This window comes from Heptranchias perlo, chromosome 6 (assembly GCF_035084215.1).
Source record: "Heptranchias perlo isolate sHepPer1 chromosome 6, sHepPer1.hap1, whole genome shotgun sequence".
Classification (NCBI taxonomy): Eukaryota; Metazoa; Chordata; class Chondrichthyes; order Hexanchiformes; family Hexanchidae; genus Heptranchias; species Heptranchias perlo.
The window spans coordinates 80,213,265-80,227,262 of record NC_090330.1 but is presented as its reverse complement, the minus strand read 5'-3'; positions in this window follow the sequence as shown (position 1 = coordinate 80,227,262).

The window sequence follows — 13,998 nt, the reverse complement described above, 5'->3', positions numbered from 1 at the left end:
CTTTCAGTCAGCTCGATCTTTCTTCTTCAAAGCAAAAAGATTTTATCTTCAAATACAAGAACTTTTCGTGGTTTTGTTGGTTTTCAGCAAATGAACATATTTCAGCGAGCTCAAAGTTTTTTCTTTAATAGCGTCAGATTTTATCTTAAAATACAAGAACTTTTCGTGGTTCTTGTCAATTTTTATTGGTTTTTATCTGATGAACTTGTTTCAGTCAGCTAGATCTTTCTTCTTTAATGCAAAAAGATTTTCTCTTCAAATACAAGAACTTTATGTGGTTTTGTTGATTTTCAGCAAATGAACATATTTCAGCGAGCTCAAAGTTTTTTCTTGAATAGCGGAAGATTTTATCTTAAAATACAAGAACTTTTCGTGGTTCTTGTCAATTTTTGTTGGTTTTCATCTAATGAACTTGTTTCAGTCAACTAGATCTTTCTTCTTCAAAGCAAAAAAGATTTTATCTTCAAATTCAAGAACTTTTTGTGGTTTTGTTGGTTTTCAGCAAATGAACATATTTCAGCGAGCTTGAAGTTTTTTCTTCAATAGCGTCAGATTTTATCCTAAAATACAAGAACTTTTCGTGGTTCTTGTCAATTTTTGTTGGTTTTCATCGAATGAACTTATTTCAGTCAGCTAGATCTTTCTTCTTCAAAGCAAAAAGATTTTATCTTCAAATACAAGAACTTTTCGTGGTTTTGTTGGTTTTCAGCAAATGAACATATTTCAGCGAGCTTGAAGTTTTTTCTTCAATAGCGTCAGATTTTATCTTAAAATACAAGAACTTTTCGTGGTTCTTGTCAATTTTTGTTGGTTTTGATCTGATGAACTTCTTTCAGTCAGCTCGATCTTTCTTCTTCAAAGCAAAAAGATTTTATCTTCAAATACAAGAACTTTTCGTGGTTTTGTTGGTTTTCAGCAAATGAACATATTTCAGCGAGCTAGAAGTTTTTTCTTCAATAGCGTCAGATTTTATCTTAAAATACAAGAACTTTTCGTGGTTCTTGTCAATTTTTGTTGGTTTTCATCTCATGAACTTATTTCAGTCAGCTAGATCTTTCTTCTTCAAAGCAAAAAGATTTTATCTTCAAATTCAAGAACTTTTCGTGGTTTTGTTGGTTTTCAGCAAATGAACATATTTCAGCGAGCTTGAAGTTTTTTCTTCAATAGCGTCAGATTTTATCTTAAAATACAAGAACTTTTCGTGGTTCTTGTCAATTTTTGTTGGTTTTGATCTGATGAACTTCTTTCAGTCAGCTCGATCTTTCTACCTCAAAGCAAAAAGATTTTATCTTCAAATACAAGAACTTTTCGTGGTTTTGTTAATTTTGAGCAAATGAACATATTTCAGCGAGCGAGAAGTTTTTTCTTTAATAGCGTCAGATTTTATCTTAAAATACAAGAACTTTTCGTGGTTCTTGTCAATTTTTGTTGGTTTTCATCTAATGAACTTGTTTCAGTCAGCTAGATCTTTCTTCTTTAATGCAAAAAGATTTTATCTTCAAATACAAGAACTTTTCGTGGTTTTGTTGATTTTCAGCAAATGAACATATTTCAGCGAGCAAGAAGTTTTTTCTTTAATAGCGTCAGATTTTATCTTAAAATACAAGAACTTTTCGTGGTTCTTGTCAATTTTTGTTGGTTTTCATCTAATGAACTTGTTTCAGTCAGCTGGATCTTTCTTCTTTAATGCAAAAAGATTTTATCTTCAAATACAAGAACTTTTCGTGGTTTTGTTGGTTTTCAGCAAATGAACATATTTCAGTGAGCGAGAAGTTTTTTCTTCAATAGCGTCAGATTTTATCTTAAAATACAAGACCTTTTCGTGGTTCTTGTCAATTTTTGTTGGTTTTCATTTGATGAACTTATTTCAGTCAGCGAGATCTTTCTTCTTCAAAGCAAAAAGATTTTCTCTTCAAATACAAGAACTTTTCGTGGTTTTGTTGATTTTCAGCAAATGAACATATTTCAGCGAGCTCAAAGTTTTTTCTTTAATAGCGGAAGATTTTATCTTAAAATACAAGAACTTTTCGTGGTTCTTGTCAATTTTTGTTGGTTTTCATCGAATGAACTTATTTCAGTCAACTAGATCTTTCTTCTTCAAAGCAAAAAAGATTTTATCTTCAAATTCAAGAACTTTTCGTGGTTTGTTGGTTTTCAGCAAATGAACATATTTCAGCGAGCTTGAAGTTTTTTCTTCAATAGCGTCAGATTTAACCTAAAATACAAGAACTTTTCGTGGTTCTTGTCAATTTTTGTTGGTTTTCATCGAATGAACTTATTTCAGTCAGCTAGATCTTTCTTCTTCAAAGCAAAAAGATTTTATCTTCAAATACAAGAACTTTTCGTGGTTTTGTTGGTTTTCAGCAAATGAACATATTTCAGCGAGCTTGAAGTTTTTTCTTCAATAGCGTCAGATTTTATCTTAAAATACAAGAACTTTTCGTGGTTCTTGTCAATTTTTGTTGGTTTTGATCTGATGAACTTCTTTCAGTCAGCTCGATCTTTCTTCTTCAAAGCAAAAAGATTTTATCTTCAAATACAAGAACTTTTCGTGGTTTTGTTGGTTTTCAGCAAATGAACATATTTCAGCGAGCTCAAAGTTTTTTCTTTAATAGCGTCAGATTTTATCTTAAAATACAAGAACTTTTCGTGGTTCTTGTCAATTTTTATTGGTTTTTATCTGATGAACTTGTTTCAGTCAGCTAGATCTTTCTTCTTTAATGCAAAAAGATTTTCTCTTCAAATACAAGAACTTTATGTGGTTTTGTTGATTTTCAGCAAATGAACATATTTCAGCGAGCTCAAAGTTTTTTCTTGAATAGCGGAAGATTTTATCTTAAAATACAAGAACTTTTCGTGGTTCTTGTCAATTTTTGTTGGTTTTCATCTAATGAACTTGTTTCAGTCAACTAGATCTTTCTTCTTCAAAGCAAAAAAGATTTTATCTTCAAATTCAAGAACTTTTCGTGGTTTTGTTGGTTTTCAGCAAATGAACATATTTCAGCGAGCTTGAAGTTTTTTCTTCAATAGCGTCAGATTTTATCCTAAAATACAAGAACTTTTCGTGGTTCTTGTCAATTTTTGTTGGTTTTCATCGAATGAACTTATTTCAGTCAGCTAGATCTTTCTTCTTCAAAGCAAAAAGATTTTATCTTCAACTTCAAGAACTTTTCGTGGTTTTGTTGGTTTTCAGCAAATGAACATATTTCAGCGAGCTTGAAGTTTTTTCTTCATAAGCGTCAGATTTTATCTTAAAATACAAGAACTTTTCGTGGTTCTTGTCAATTTTTGTTGGTTTTGATCTGATGAACTTCTTTCAGTCAGCTCGATCTTTCTACCTCAAAGCAAAAAGATTTTATCTTCAAATACAAGAACTTTTCGTGGTTTTGTTAATTTTCAGCAAATGAACATATTTCAGCGAGCGAGAAGTTTTGTCTTTAATAGCGTCAGATTTTATCTTAAAATACAAGAACTTTTCGTGGTTCTTGTCAATTTTTGTTGATTTTCATCTAATCAACTTGTTTCAGTCAGCTAGATCTTTCTTCTTCAAAGCAAAAAGATTTTCTCTTCAAATACAAGAACTTTTCGTGGTTTTGTTGGTTTTCAGCAAATGAACATATTTCAGCGAGCTTGCAGTTTTTTCTTCAATAGCGTCAGATTTTATCTTAAAATACAAGAACTTTTCGTGGTTCTTGTCAATTTTTGTTGGTTTTGATCTGATGAACTTCTTTCAGTCAGCTCGATCTTTCTACCTCAAAGCAAAAAGATTTTATCTTCAAATACAAGAACTTTTCGTGGTTTTGTTAATTTTCAGCAAATGAACATATTTCAGCGAGCGAGAAGTTTTGTCTTTAATAGCGTCAGATTTTATCTCAAAATACAAGAACTTTTCGTGGTTCTTGTCAATTTTTGTTGGTTTTCATCTAATGAACTTGTTTCAGTCAGCTAGATCTTTCTTCTTCAATGCAAAAAGATTTTATCTTCAAATACAAGAACTTTTCGTGGTTTTGTTGATTTTCAGCAAATGAACATATTTCAGCGAGCAAGAAGTTTTTTCTTTAATAGCGTCAGATTTTATCTTAAAATACAAGAACTTTTCGTGGTTCTTGTCAATTTTTGTTGGTTTTCATCTAATGAACTTGTTTCAGTCAGCAAGATCTTTCTTCTTTAAAGCAAAAAGATTTTATCTTCAAATACAAGAACTTTTCGTGGTTTTGTTGGTTTTCAGCAAATGAACATATTTCAGCGAGCTAGAAGTTTTTTCTTCAATAGCGTCAGATTTTATCTTAAAATACAAGAACTTTTCGTGGTTCTTGTCAATTTTTGTTGGTTTTCATCTGATGAACTTATTTCAGTCAGCGAGATCTTTCTTCTTCAAAGCAAAAAGATTTTCTCTTCAAATACAAGAACTTTTCGTGGTTTTGTTGATTTTCAGCAAATGAACATATTTCAGCCAGCGAGAAGTTTTTTTCTTTAATAGCTTCAGATTTTATCTTAAAATACAAGAACTTTTTGTGGTTCTTGTCAATTTTTGTTGATTTTGATCTGATAAACTTATTTCAGACAGCTCGATCTGACTTCCTCAAAGCAAAAAGATTTTATCTTCAAATACAAGAACTTTTCGTGGTTTTGTTGATTTTCAGCAAATGAACATATTTCAGCGAGCTCAAATTTTTTCTTCAATAGCGTCAGATTTTATCTTAAAATACAAGAACTTTTCGTGGTTCTTGTCAATTTTTGTTGGTTTTCATCTAATGAACTTATTTCAGTCAGCTGGATCTTTCTTCTTCAAAGCAAAAAGATTTTATCTTCAAATTCAAGAACTTTTCGTGGTTTTTTGTTGGTTTTCAGCAAATGAACATATTTCAGCGAGCTTGAAGTTTTTTCTTCAATAGCGCCAGATTTTATCTTAAAATACAAGAACTTTTCGTGGTTCTTGTCAATTTTTGTTGGTTTTGATCTGATGAACTTCTTTCAGTCAGCTCGATCTTTCTACCTCAAAGCAAAAAGATTTTATCTTCAAATACAAGAACTTTTCGTGGTTTTGTTAATTTTCAGCAAATGAACATATTTCAGCGAGCGAGAAGTTTTTTCTTTAATAGCGTCAGATTTTATCTTAAAATACAAGAACTTTTCGTGGTTCTTGTCAATTTTTGTTGGTTTTCATCTAATGAACTTGTTTCAGTCAGCTCGATCTTTCTTCTTTAATGCAAAAAGATTTTATCTTCAAATACAAGAACTTTTCGTGGTTTTGTTGATTTTCAGCAAATGAACATATTTCAGCGAGCAAGAAGTTTTTTCTTTAATAGCGTCAGATTTTATCTTAAAATACAAGAACTTTTCGTGGTTCTTGTCAATTTTTGTTGGTTTTCATCTCATGAACTTGTTTCAGTCAGCTAGATCTTTCTTCTTTAATGCAAAAAGATTTTATCTTCAAATACAAGAACTTTTCGTGGTTTTGTTGATTTTCAGCAAATGAACATATTTCAGCGAGCGAGAAGTTTTTTCTTTCATAGCGTCAGATTTTATCTTAAAATACAAGAACTTTTCGTGGTTCTTGTCAATTTTTGTTGGTTTTAATCTGATCATCTTATTTCAGCCAGCTCGATCTTTCTTCTTTAATGCAAAAAGATTTCATCTTCAAATACAACAACTTTTCGTGGTTTTGTTGATTTTCAGCAAATGAACATATTTCAGCCAGCGAGAAGATTTTCTTTAATAGCGTCAGATTTTATCTTAAAATACAAGAACTTTTTGTGGTTCTTGTCAATTTTTGTTGATTTTGATCTGATAAACTTATTTCAGACAGCTCGATCTTACTTCCTCAAAGCAAAAAGATTTTATCTTCAAATACAAGAACTTTTCGTGGTTTTGTTAATTTTCAGCAAATGAACATATTTCAGCCAGCGAGAGGTTTTTTCTTTAATAGCGTCAGATTTTATCTTAAAATACAAGAACTTTTCGTGGTTCTTGTCAATTTTTGTTGGTTTCCATCTAATTAACTTGTTTCAGTCAGCTAGATCTTTCTTCTTTAATGCAAAAAGATTTTATCTTCAAATACAAGAACTTTTCGTGGTTTTGTTGATTTTCAGCAAATGAACATATTTCAGCGAGCAAGAAGTTTTTTCTTTAATAGCGTCAGATTTTATCTTAAAATACAAGAACTTTACGTGGTTCTTGTCAATTTTTGTTGGTTTTCATCTCATGAACTTGTTTCAGTCAGCGAGATCTTTCTTCTTTAATGCAAAAAGATTTTATCTTCAAATACAAGAACTATTCGTGGTTTTGTTGGTTTTCAGCAAATGAACATATTTCAGCGAGCTAGAAGTTTTTTCTTCAATAGCGTCAGATTTTATCTTAAAATACAAGAACTTTTCGTGGTTTTGTTGATTTTCAGCAAATGAACATATTTCAGCGAGCTCAAAATTTTTTCTTTAATAGCGGAAGATTTTATCTTAAAATACAAGAACTTTTCGTGGTTCTTGTCAATTTTTGTTGGTTTTGATCTAATGAACTTATTTCAGTCAGCGAGATCTTTCTTCTTCAAAGCAAAAAGATTTTCTCTTCAAATACAAGAACTTTTCGTGGTTTTGTTGATTTTCAGCAAATGAACATATTTCAGCGAGCGAGAAGTTTTTTCTTTAATAGCGTCAGATTTTATCTTAAAATACAAGAACTTTTCGTGGTTCTTGTCAATTTTTGTTGGTTTTCATCTAATGAACTTGTTTCAGTCAGCTAGATCTTTCTTCTTTAATGCAAAAAGATTTTTTCTTCAAATACAAGAACTTTTTGTGGTTTTGTTAATTTTCAGCAAATGAACATATTTCAGCGAGCGAGAAGTTTTGTCTTTAATAGCGTCAGATTTTATCTTAAAATACAAGAACTTTTCGTGGTTCTTGTCAATTTTTGTTGGTTTTCATCTAATGAACTTGTTTCAGTCAGCTAGATCTTTCTTCTTCAATGCAAAAAGATTTTATCTTCAAATACAAGAACTTTTCGTGGTTTTGTTGATTTTCAGCAAATGAACATATTTCAGCGAGCTTGAAGTTTTTTCTTCAATAGCGTCAGATTTTATCTTAAAATACAAGAACTTTTCGTGGTTCTTGTCAATTTTTGTTGGTTTTGATCTGATGAACTTCTTTCAGTCAGCTCGATCTTTCTTCTTCAAAGCAAAAAGATTTTATCTTCAAATACAAGAACTTTTCGTGGTTTTGTTGGTTTTCAGCAAATGAACATATTTCAGCGAGCTAGAAGTTTTTTCTTCAATAGCGTCAGATTTTATCTTAAAATACAAGAACTTTTCGTGGTTCTTGTCAATTTTTGTTGGTTTTCATCTCATGAACTTATTTCAGTCAGCTAGATCTTTCTTCTTCAAAGCAAAAAGATTTTATCTTCAACTTCAAGAACTTTTCGTGGTTTTGTTGGTTTTCAGCAAATGAACATATTTCAGCGAGCTTGAAGTTTTTTCTTTAATAGCGTCAGATTTTATCTTAAAATACAAGAACTTTTCGTGGTTCTTGTCAATTTTTGTTGGTTTTGATCTGATGAACTTCTTTCAGTCAGCTCGATCTTTCTACCTCAAAGCAAAAATATTTTATCTTCAAATACAAGAACTTTTCGTGGTTTTGTTAATTTTCAGCAAATGAACATATTTCAGCGAGCGAGAAGTTTTGTCTTTAATAGCGTCAGATTTTATCTCAAAATACAAGAACTTTTCGTGGTTCTTGTCAATTTTTGTTGGTTTTCATCTAATGAACTTGTTTCAGTCAGCTAGATCTTTCTTCTTCAATGCAAAAAGATTTTATCTTCAAATACAAGAACTTTTCGTGGTTTTGTTGATTTTCAGCAAATGAACATATTTCAGCGAGCAAGAAGTTTTTTCTTTAATAGCGTCAGATTTTATCTTAAAATACAAGAACTTTTCGTGGTTCTTGTCAATTTTTGTTGGTTTTCATCTAATGAACTTGTTTCAGTCAGCAAGATCTTTCTTCTATAAAGCAAAAAGATTTTATCTTCAAATACAAGAACTTTTCGTGGTTTTGTTGGTTTTCAGCAAATGAACATATTTCAGCGAGCTAGAAGTTTTTTCTTCAATAGCGTCAGATTTTATCTTAAAATACAAGAACTTTTCGTGGTTCTTGTCAATTTTTGTTGGTTTTCATCTGATGAACTTATTTCAGTCAGCGAGATCTTTCTTCTTCAAAGCAAAAAGATTTTCTCTTCAAATACAAGAACTTTTCGTGGTTTTGTTGATTTTCAGCAAATGAACATATTTCAGCCAGCGAGAAGATTTTTTCTTTAATAGCTTCAGATTTTATCTTAAAATACATGAACTTTTTGTGGTTCTTGTCAATTTTTGTTGATTTTGATCTGATAAACTTATTTCAGCCAGCTCGATCTGACTTCCTCAAAGCAAAAAGATTTTATCTTCAAATACAAGAACTTTTCGTGGTTTTGTTGATTTTCAGCAAATGAACATATTTCAGCGAGCTCAAATTTTTTCTTCAATAGCATCAGATTTTATCTTAAAATACAAGAACTTTTCGTGGTTCTTGTCAATTTTTGTTGGTTTTCATCTAATGAACTTATTTCAGTCAGCTGGATCTTTCTTCTTCAAAGCAAAAAGATTTTATCTTCAAAATCAAGAACTTTTCGTGGTTTTTTGTTGGTTTTCAGCAAATGAACATATTTCAGCGAGCTTGAAGTTTTTTCTTCAATAGCGCCAGATTTTATCTTAAAATACAAGAACTTTTCGTGGTTCTTGTCAATTTTTGTTGGTTTTGATCTGATGAACTTCTTTCAGTCAGCTCGATCTTCCTACCTCAAAGCAAAAAGATTTTATCTTCAAATACAAGAACTTTTCGTGGTTTTGTTAATTTTCAGCAAATGAACATATTTCAGCGAGCGAGAAGTTTTTTCTTTAATAGCGTCAGATTTTATCTTAAAATACAAGAACTTTTCGTGGTTCTTGTCAATTTTTGTTGGTTTTCATCTAATGAACTTGTTTCAGTCAGCTCGATCTTTCTTCTTTAATGCAAAAAGATTTTATCTTCAAATACAAGAACTTTTCGTGGTTTTGTTGATTTTCAGCAAATGAACATATTTCAGCGAGCAAGAAGTTTTTTCTTTAATAGCGTCAGATTTTATCTTAAAATACAAGAACTTTTCGTGGTTCTTGTCAATTTTTGTTGGTTTTCATCTCATGAACTTGTTTCAGTCAGCTAGATCTTTCTTCTTTAATGCAAAAAGATTTTATCTTCAAATACAAGAACTTTTCGTGGTTTTGTTGATTTTCAGCAAATGAACATATTTCAGCGAGCGAGAAGTTTTTTCTTTCATAGCGTCAGATTTTATCTTAAAATACAAGAACTTTTCGTGGTTCTTGTCAATTTTTGTTGGTTTTCATCTGATCAACTTATTTCAGTCAGCTCGATCTTTCTTCCTGAAAGCAAAAAGATTTTATCTTCAAATACAAGAACTTTTCGTGGTTTTGTTGATTTTCAGCAAATGAACATATTTCAGCGAGCTCAAAGTTTTTTCTTTAATAGCGGAAGGTTTAATCTTAAAATACAAGAACTTTTCGTGGTTCTTGTCAATTTTTGTTGGTTTTCATCGAATGAACTTGTTTCAGTCAGCTGGATCTTTCTTCTTTAATGCAAAAAGATTTCATCTTCAAATACAAGAACTTTTCGTGGTTTTGTTGATTTTCAGCAAATGAACATATTTCAGCGAGCTAGAAGTTTTTTCTTCAATAGCGTCAGATTTTATCTTAAAATACAAGAACTTTTCGTGGTTCTTGTCAATTTTTGTTGGTTTTCATCTGATGAACTTATTTCAGTCAGCGAGATCTTTCTTCTTCAAAGCAAAAAGATTTTCTCTTCAAATGCAAGAACTTTTCGTGGTTTTGTTGATTTTCAGCAAATGAACATATTTCAGCCAGCGAGAAGTTTTTTCTTTAATAGCGTCAGATTTTATCTTAAAATACAAGAACTTTTTGTGGTTCTTGTCAATTTTTGTTGATTTTGATCTGATAAACTTATTTCAGACAGCTCGATCTTACTTCCTCAAAGCAAAAAGATTTTATCTTCAAATACAAGAACTTTTCGTGGTTTTGTTAATTTTCAGCAAATGAACATATTTCAGCCAGCGAGAGGTTTTTTCTTTAATAGCGTCAGATTTTATCTTAAAATACAAGAACTTTTCGTGGTTCTTGTCAATTTTTGTTGGTTTCCATCTAATTAACTTGTTTCAGTCAGCGAGATCTTTCTTCTTCAAAGCAAAAAGATTTTCTCTTCAAATACAACAACTTTTCGTGGTTTTGTTAATTTTCAGTAAATGAACATATTTCAGCGAGCGAGAAGTTTTTTCTTCAATAGCGTCAGATTTTATCTTAAAATACAAGAACTTTTCGTGGATCTTGTCAATTTTTGTTGGTTTTGATCTGATCAACTTATTTCAGTCAGCTCGATCTTTCTTCCTCAAAGCAAAAAGATTTTATCTTCAAATACAAGAACTTTTCGTGGTTTTGTTGATTTTCAGCAAATGAACATATTTCAGCGAGCAAGAAGTTTTTTCTTTAATAGCGTCAGATTTTATCTTAAAATACAAGAACTTTTCGTGGTTCTTGTCAATTTTTGTTGGTTTTGATCTGATGAACTTCTTTCAGTCAGCTCGATCTTTCTACCTCAAAGCAAAAAGATTTTATCTTCAAATACAAGAACTTTTCGTGGTTTTGTTAATTTTCAGCAAATGAACATATTTCAGCGAGCGAGAAGTTTTTTCTTTAATAGCGTCAGATTTTATCTTAAAATACAAGAACTTTTCGTGGTTCTTGTCAATTTTTGTTGGTCTTCATCCAATGAACTTGTTTCAGTCAGCTAGATCTTTTTTCTTTAATGCAAAAAGAATTTCTCTTCAAATACAAGAACTTTTCGTGGTTTTGTTGGTTTTCAGCAAATGAACATTTTTCAGCGATGGAGACGTTTTTTCTTTAATCGCTCAATATTTTATCTCAAAATACAAGAACTTTTCGTGGTTCTTGTCAATTTTTCTTGGTTTTCATCTAATGAACTTGTTTCAGTCATCTGGATCTTTCTTCTTTAATGCAAAAAGATTTTATCTTCAAATACAAGAACTTTTCGTGGTTTTGTTGGTTTTCAGCAAATGAACATATTTCAGCGAGCTCAAAATTTTTTCTTTAATAGCGGAAGATTTTATCTTAAAATACAAGAACTTTTCGTGGTTCTTGTCAATTTTTGTTGGTTTTGATCTAATGAACTTATTTCAGTCAGCGAGATCTTTCTTCTTTAACGCAAAAAGATTTTATCTTCAAATACAAGAACTTTTCGTGGTTTTGTTGGTTTTCAGCAAATGAACATATTTCAGCGAGCTAGAAGTTTTTTCTTCAATAGCGTCAGATTTTATCTTAAAATACAAGAACTTTTCGTGGTTCTTGTCAAATTTTGTTGCTTTTGATCTAATGAACTTATTTCAGTCAGCGAGATCTTTCTTCAAGCAAAAAGATTTTCTCTTCAAATACAAGAACTTTTCGTGGTTTTGTTGATTTTCAGCAAATGGACATATTTCAGCGAGCAAGAAGTTTTTTCTTTAATAGCGTCAGATTTTATCTTCAAATACAAGAACTTTTCGTGGTTCTTGTCAATTTTTGTTGGTTTTGATCTGACGAACTTCTTTCAGTCAGCTCGATCTTTCATCCTCAAAGCAAAAAGATTTTATCTTCAAATACAGGAACTTTTCGTGGTTTTGTTAATTTTCAGCAAATGAACATATTTCAGCGAGCTTGAAGTTTTTTCTTTAATAGCGTCAGATTTTATCTTAAAGTACAAGAACTTTTCGTGGTTCTTGTCAATTTTTGTTGGTTTTCATCTGATGAACTTGTTTCAGTCAGCGAGATCTTTCTTCTTTAATGCAAAAAGATTTTATCTTCAAATACAAGAACTTTTTGTGGTTTTGTTGGTTTTCAGCAAATGAACATATTTCAGCGAGCTAGAAGTTTTTTCTTCAATAGCGTCAGATTTTATCTTAAAATACAAGAACTTTTCGTGGTTCTTGTCAAATTTTGTTGGTTTTGATCTAATGAACTTATTTCAGTCAGCGAGATCTTTCTTCTTCAAAGCAAAAAGATTTTCTCTTCAAATACAAGAACTTTTCGTGGTTTTGTTGGTTTTCAGCAAATGAACATATTTCAGCGAGCTTGCAGTTTTTTCTTCAATAGCGTCAGATTTTATCTTAAAATACAAGAACTTTTCCTGGTTCTTGTCAATTTTTGTTGGTTTTGATCTGATGAACTTGTTTCAGTCAGCTAGATCTTTCTTCTTTAATGCAAAAAGATTTTCTCTTCAAATACAAGAACTTTTCGTGGTTTTGTTGGTTTTCAGCAAATGAACATTTTTCAGCGATGGAGACGTTTTTTCTTTAATCGCTCAATATTTTATCTTAAAATACAAGAACTTTTCGTGGTTCTTGTCAATTTTTGTTAGTTTTCATCTAATGAACTTGTTTCAGTCAGCTGGATCTTTCTTCTTTAATGCAAAAAGATTTTATCTTCAAATACAAGAACTTTTCGTGGTTTTGTTGATTTTCAGCAAATGAACATATTTCAGCGAGCAAGAAGTTTTTTCTTTAATAGCGTCAGATTTTATCTTAAAATACAAGAACTTTTCGTGGTTCTTGACAATTTTTGTTGGTTTTCATCTAATGAACTTGTTTCAGTCAGCTGGATCTTTCTTCTTTAATGCAAAAAGATTTTATCTTCAAATACAAGAACTTTTCGTGGTTTTGTTGGTTTTCAGCAAATGAACATATTTCAGCGAGCTTGAAGTTTTTTCTTCAATAGCGTCAGATTTTATCTTAAAATACAAGAACTTTTCGTGGTTCTTGTCAATTTTTGTTGGTTTTGATCTGATGAACTTCTTTCAGTCAGCTCGATCTTTCTACCTCAAAGCAAAAAGATTTTATCTTCAAATACAAGAACTTTTCGTGGTTTTGTTAATTTTCAGCAAATGAACATATTTCAGCGAGCGAGAAGTTTTTTCTTTAATAGCGTCAGATTTTATCTTAAAATACAAGAACTTTTCGTGGTTCTTGTCAATTTTTGTTGGTTTCCATCTAATGAACTTGTTTCAGTCAGCTAGATCTTTCTTCTTTAATGCAAAAAGATTTTATCTTCAAATACAAGAACTTTTCGTGGTTTTGTTGATTTTCAGCAAATGAACATATTTCAGCGAGCAAGAAGTTTTTTCTTTAATAGCGTCAGATTTTATCTTAAAATACAAGAACTTTTCGTGGTTCTTGTCAATTTTTGTTGGTTTTGATCTGATCAACTTATTTCAGTCAGCTCGATCTTTCTTCCTCAAAGCAAAAAGATTTTATCTTCAAATACAAGAACTTTTCGTGGTTTTGTTGATTTTCAGCAAATGAACATATTTCAGCGAGCAAGAAGTTTTTTCTTTAATAGCGTCAGATTTTATCTTAAAATACAAGAACTTTTCGTGGTTCTTGTCAATTTTTGTTGGTTTTGATCTGATGAACTTCTTTCAGTCAGCTCGATCTTTCTACCTCAAAGCAAAAAGATTTTATCTTCAAATACAAGAACTTTTCGTGGTTTTGTTAATTTTCAGCAAATGAACATATTTCAGCGAGCGAGAAGTTTTTTCTTTAATAGCGTCAGATTTTATCTTAAAATACAAGAACTTTTCGTGGTTCTTGTCAATTTTTGTTGGTCTTCATCCAATGAACTTGTTTCAGTCAGCTAGATCTTTTTTCTTTAATGCAAAAAGAATTTCTCTTCAAATACAAGAACTTTTCGTGGTTTTGTTGGTTTTCAGCAAATGAACATTTTTCAGCGATGGAGACGTTTTTTCTTTAATCGCTCAATATTTTATCTCAAAATACAAGAACTTTTCGTGGTTCTTGTCAATTTTTCTTGGTTTTCATCTAATGAACTTGTTTCAGTCATCTGGATCTTTCTTCTTTAAT